This window comes from Suncus etruscus, chromosome 19 (genome assembly GCF_024139225.1).
Source record: "Suncus etruscus isolate mSunEtr1 chromosome 19, mSunEtr1.pri.cur, whole genome shotgun sequence".
NCBI lineage: Eukaryota > Metazoa > Chordata > Mammalia > Eulipotyphla > Soricidae > Suncus > Suncus etruscus.
In genome coordinates, this window is record NC_064866.1 from 33,570,145 (window position 1) to 33,575,831 (window position 5,687).

A 5,687-nucleotide genomic window follows, 5' to 3' on the forward strand; every position below is an offset into this window, starting at 1 on the left:
TGTAAATCATGATGTTTAAATAAAGACCTGTATTAAAAAAAGAAAAAATAATGAGTAATGGATTAGCACTGGGCTCTATCTTGGCACAAGTTGGCTCAGTTTGATTCCTTTGGTAAAAATTAATCGTCCTCCTCTGCATTTCTACAAGGAAGAAGACTCAGAGACCTGTAGTTTATCCCTTAGAGGTGATAAAGACAAACAACTTCATAGTTATACTCAGAGGAAGGGTCTTCAACACAGTCCCTATTCCATCTCACAATTGTTTTCCATTAGGAATGTTTCAGACTCTTTGGTAAGTACTTGATGGAAACCTTCACTACAACAATATATAGTGGAACTTTAGCTCTTGTTTATATGGTGAAATTGGTTACTTTATGCATCATTTAGCTAAAAGTCACAATTGGTTCAAGAATCTACTGTACATGTTACTGTATATTCTAGTGCCAAGTCTACTACACATGCTGGAAGTAGCCAATAAGGTTTGGGTATAGAGATTTTATTTCATCATACATATTTTCCATTTCTGATTAGGGCTCATGACATATCGGCAAAGAGTAGGCCTCATTTGGGACATATTGCACTCATGGAGGACAGTAAGAAGGATGAAATCTAGTAAAATTCATGAGATCCCTGTTAGAGATTCTCCTGCAATTGGCATATATTATGATCACTTGCATTTTTTCTTTAAAAACATTTTTTTGGCACCAGGTGATTTACAAAACTGTTTCATGAATAAAATGTCTCATTGCTTTTAATCCTGATGACAACAGACAAGGTCATGAACTACTGCCTTGTCAGGAGGGACTCAACTTCATTACTTGGACTAAGGAGAGGACTACAAAAATAAGGAGCCATGAGTCAATATACAACTAATCCTTATTGTTCAGATACTATATTAATAAATTTCACCTACTTGCTAATATTTATATACAACTCCCAAATCAATATTTTTGCACTTGTGCAATTATTTTTGGCCTTGCAGAGAGCAGCAAAAAATTAGTTTTCTGATGCTTATATTCCCAGTTGAGGCCAGTTTTCATTGGCCCAAGTGGAGGAAATCTCAGGCAAGTCACTTACTCTCTTGAACTTTCTTTTTGTTGTTGTTGTTGTTGTTTTTGTTTTTGGGTCACTCCTGGCAGTGCTCAGGGGTTACTCCTGGCTCTACACTCAGAAATAGCTCCTGGCAGGCTCGAGGGACCATATGGCATGCCGAGATTCCAACCACTGTCCTTCTGCATGCAAGGCAAACAAACGCCTTGCCTCCATGCTATCTCTCCGGCCCTTTCTTTTTTTCTTATATAAAAAGTCCTCAATGATCCTCAGTGATTGTTTTTTGGAGACTGTTACCTGAATTGAAATGACTTACAATAAAAACAAGTCCCAGAATCAACATCAACTGGACAATATTTTCTTTTTCTCTATCAATGTCATAAAAGAACAGTGTAGAATGCGATGATATTCTCGAAAGGCCTGCCATATACTCATATTTCCACTAAAACAGTGACTCTGTATTTAGTAATTTAAGTTCTCAGTATAATTCATAATAATAAGAATCAGCTTATGGTCATCAGAATACTTCCCTTCAACATCCCAGTTCTTAGACAGTTGATAAGTCGTATAAATGACCAAGATTTGGAAACTAAAGTGCTACCTTTGTCATGATCAATGTTATTATTTTATATTGAGGCAAAGCTAATGACACGATGGGAGCTATATGGTGCTGGGGATAAAACTCAGGGCCTTACACAGGCTAGATATGTGCTCTACCTTTTATTCTAACACCCAGCCCTATAACCTTTATTATTAAGGAATGTTAGTAGAGATGATAATGAGAGACTAAAAAGGCTTGCATTTTCCTTGTCCACTGACCTGTATCCCCAGAGTAAAATATCTATCTATCTATCTATCTATCTATCTATCTATCTATCTATCTATCTATCTATCTATCTATCTATCTATCTATCTATCTATCTATCTATCTATGTGCTCTTTCAATCATTGCTATACAGAGGTCTAAGGAAGAGGCTGTGACCCTTGCTGGATTAATTCTTCTGAATGATAATTACGAGCTGACGGCTATTATATATAGACCAGAAAACTCATCTCATCCCTGTAGGGAGAAGCAGAGTAAAGGGCCCTGATATGTTTGTAGAAGCATTTCTCTCCAGCAGGAAGAGGCACGTCAGGAAGTGCTGACCCAGCTGGTATGGACAGAGTACAGTGGGTAGAGTGCCTGCTTTCCATTTGGTAGGCCCAGGTTTGATCCCTGGCATACCATCTGATTCCCTGAATCCATTGGGAATGATCCCTAGTATAAATTTAAGCATTGCTTGGTGTAGTCTTCCACCACAAAACAAAGATACTGACCTAGCTGTGGACTTTCTTCCATCATTACTCTCTGCTGACTGTTAATGTTAATCTGGTTTCTAATGTGCATTAAGAAATCACAGTCAGGAATCCTGCTGGGGAGGTGACATGAAATATCCTAATTCAGGAGTTCTTGGTCATTTGTATAGAAGACACATGATTTGTTTTAAGGAGAAGAGAAAGTCAGCTGTTGGATGGACCAGGACAAACTGGGGTTGACGACCAGAGCTCTCATCTCAGTTGGCAGCAGACAGAGGAAGGGAACTGTGGCATTAAGATTGACAGCAGGCAGTTCAAAAGGAACAATTCATCTTTTTATCTTGTGCCAAGAGAGATCTTCCCAGGAGCATTTTAGTACCAAGGCTGTTTCCTTGGTTACAAAGGGTCTGTAACTAGGGCAAAGGTGAGAAGGCACCACTTCTAAGTTTTCAAAATGGCAAATTCAAAACATGTCTCAGTGTCTTGACAGAGTCCTACAAAGTAGATGGCTCCAAACAGCAGAACTTCATTTTCTTACAATTCTGGAGTCTGCAAATAGATTCAAGGTGACCACAGCATGTTTCTGGAAAGTTCTAGGGCAGGTTTTTTCTGTCTTCCTACATAGTGGGAGTTTCCAAGCAGTCTTTGGGATTAACTGACTTATAGCTCCATCACTTTATTCTTTACCTCCATTTTTACCTGATTGTTTTTATCTGTTTCTCTGTGACCAAATTCCCTTCTTACCCATATATGCACATATCTCATTAAGTGTGACCAGCCCTCCCTCCCTCACTCCATGGAACTTGAAGGTGCCAGATTGGCTTTATAGTGGTAAATTGCAACTGTTTCCATGCATAGAATTTTAATACCACACCCTTTACCGGGGTATTCACCTTATTTCCACAAGGACTCCAACATTCCCCCCCCTTTCCAAATTTATTTTTTATTGTCTTTGTTTTTGTTTTTGGACCAAACCAGCAGATGCTCATGATTTACTCTTGTCCCTGCACTCAGGGGTCAATCCTGGCAGGGATCAATCCTGGCAGCACATGTGGTGCTGGAATCAAATCCAGATTTACCATGTGTAAGGCAAGGACTCCTAAGCACTGTGTTATCATTCATGCCTGAATTTCCATCTTTTATAACTACACCAAGCATTAGACTACTTTAATCTACAAATCTCATTTCGTGAACAGCTGCAGTCTCTTTATTTTTAAGTAAAATCACTTTCACAGGTTCCAGGTGGGAGTGAATTATGAGAGAATACTATTCAACACAGTTTAATGTTCCGTGAGTGTATAAGGAATTAAACCCAGACTGGTTTTTACAGTCTGTTGGTGCTTTGACTTAGACCTTGTACATTGTCCTGTGCTTTCAGAATTTATAAACTAGTTTCCCATTTCTATTTCGTTGGAACCTGTCAATTATCCCAAAAGATGTTATGTCAGAAATAAATTGAAGCTCATGAAGTTGAAGTCTCTTTCTAAGATTACTTAGTTGTCTGTGGAAAGAATAGTTTTATCTATTTTTTTTTCAGTTGACTGCCCATAACTTTTAGTTATAAAAGAAAAAGAGCAGGTTTTGTTTGTTTGTTTGTTTGTTTTTTTGTTTGTTTTTGGGTTTTGGGCCACACCTGGCTATGCATTCAGAAATCGCTCCTGGCTTGGGGGACCATATGAGACACCGGGGGATCGAACCATGGTCTGTCCTAGGCTAGTGCATGCAAGGCAGATGCCTTACAGCTTGCACCACCACTCTGGCCCCTGATTTTTTTTTTAATGCGGTTCTCATTCAGACCCATAGCCAGTGGTGCTGGGACCAATCCTGTCCCAAAATGCTTGTGGAAGGCACATCAACAGAGGTGAGCTGACCCACTCACAAAGGGTGGAATCCGATCCCCACCACATGTATTTCTACATGGGTGCCATCCAGTTTTCTTGATGTATATATATATAATATATGCATAATATACAGGGCAACTTTTTCCATTTCTTCTTTTAGAGCTAGTATATTTTTATTAGGATGGGTGACCTATCAAGGGGTACAATCTCACACCATAGACACTGGCACATATTACAAAGAACAAGAACAGCCAGTGCTGGCAGGGATGAGGAGAGAAAGAAACTCTCATTCACTGCTGGTGGGAATACTGTCTAGTCCAACCTTTATGAAAAACAATATGGAGATGTAGCATATGAAAAAGTTTCCATAAGATGATTCTTGGAATTGTATATAAAAGTGTTTCCTTAGGATTGTTCTGTGACTTTTGCCCCACCTAACCCTTCCAGGTGGGGCGCTGTGGAGTTGGGAATAAATAGCTTGAGGGACAGGAGTGAGGGGTCCTTCTGTGAAAAGCTGCATGGAGATTCCTCAAAAAACTAAAAATTGCATTTTTGTCTCTCCAGCCAACATGCTGTCCAGAATTAGGAAAGCCTAAAAACTCGGGCCAGATGAGCCAAGGCCATGACCGCATTGACAAGCACTGGGAGCACCAAGGAGGTTGGGATAACACTGAGGCATGCATCACCACAGGATCAATTTTGACAAATAACATCCAGCTTACTTGGGAAAGTGGGTATGAGGAATTATCATTTAAAGGGAAATCAAAGTTTCTGCCCAACTGTCAGTCTTGACAAACTGTGGACCTTGGTCAGTGAGCTGACACGGGTTAATGCTGCCAACAAGACTGGGACAGCTCATATCACTTCACTGAAGTTCTGGGGAAGGGATAGCACCCAGAGCAACCTGTCATTGTGAAAGCCAAAATCTTCAGCAGAAGACCTGATGAGAAGATTAAGGGAGTAGGAGGAGCATGTGTCCTGGTAGCTTGAAGGTTCATTAAAGGGTACAACTGCTTTTAAAAAACAAACAAACAAACCCCAAACTGGAAATTGAGCTCCCATATGATCCAGCAATACCACTCATAGGGATATATTCTAGGAATATTAAAACACAATATAAACACATCCTCTGTACACCTATGTTCATTACAGTGCTATTTACAATAGTTATAATTTGTAAACAACTTAGATGCCTGACAACTGTGGTACATATACACAATGGGATGCTATGCACCTGTCAGGAAAAAATGAAATCATAAAAATTTCGTTTTTATAGATGGACATGAAATTAAGTGAAATAAGTCAGAGGGAGGGAAATAGACATAGAATATCTCACTCATTTGTGAGATTTAAGAAAAATAAAAGACAGTATGGTAATAATACCCAAAGATAATAGAGATGAGGGCTGGAAGGACCAGCCCACTATATGAAGCTTGCCATAAAGAGTGGTGTGTGGCAGGGGTCCTCAAACTTTTTAAACAGGGGCCAGTTCACTGTCCT

The 5,687-nt window shown here is 39.5% G+C and overlaps 1 pseudogene; it reads left to right on the forward strand.

The window, feature by feature from the left end:
• The first annotated feature begins 4,756 nt into the window (after positions 1-4,756).
• On the forward strand, positions 4,757-5,177 carry LOC125997381 (60S ribosomal protein L27a-like; annotated as a pseudogene).
• The last annotated feature ends 510 nt before the right edge of the window (positions 5,178-5,687 follow it).